The following is a 547-nucleotide window of genomic DNA, read 5'->3' as shown; positions in this document are numbered from 1 at the left end:
ATCTTTTTTTATTCAAATTTACAAATCGGTTTTCTTCTTAGGGACACAAAATGGCACGTTTTCGTAGAATGACCCATGAACTACAGGCACACGGACACTTGGACGAACAGAGATTTCTCGCATTTATAGTAGGATATGTCAGGTTTTAAGGCGCATACATGCTGTATAGTAAATGTGGGATTCATTAGGGAGTGGTTCCCTTCCTACCCTTCCTCTTTGTCTGGCTTACTTGTTGTTAACTAGTTGTACGAACTCTTGTTTTATTGTTGTACTGTTTTATTGGATCTTGTTTAGTCAAAACACTTTTTGTATTAGCTCGTGCTCATTTGATTTTGCTATTTTGTGTCATCTGTTTAAGAAAGTAGGTAGCTGATATATAGCACTTTTACCTTAGTGCTAGGTATACTCTTGGTTGCTTGTTTTTGCAGGAAATGCACTTAAGACTTCTGGTGATTAGTAGTTTCGTTCCCTACCTACAGTATGTTGAATGCACTTATTGTAAGTCGCTTTGGATAAAAACGTCTGCTAAATGACTGTAATGTAATGG

The sequence above is a fragment of the Gymnoscopelus microlampas genome (genome assembly GCF_963454915.1).
Source record: "Gymnoscopelus microlampas genome assembly, chromosome: 9".
Taxonomy (NCBI): Eukaryota; Metazoa; Chordata; class Actinopteri; order Myctophiformes; family Myctophidae; genus Gymnoscopelus; species Gymnoscopelus microlampas.
The sequence above is the reverse complement of the archived record's forward strand: the minus strand, read 5'-3'. Positions refer to the sequence as shown.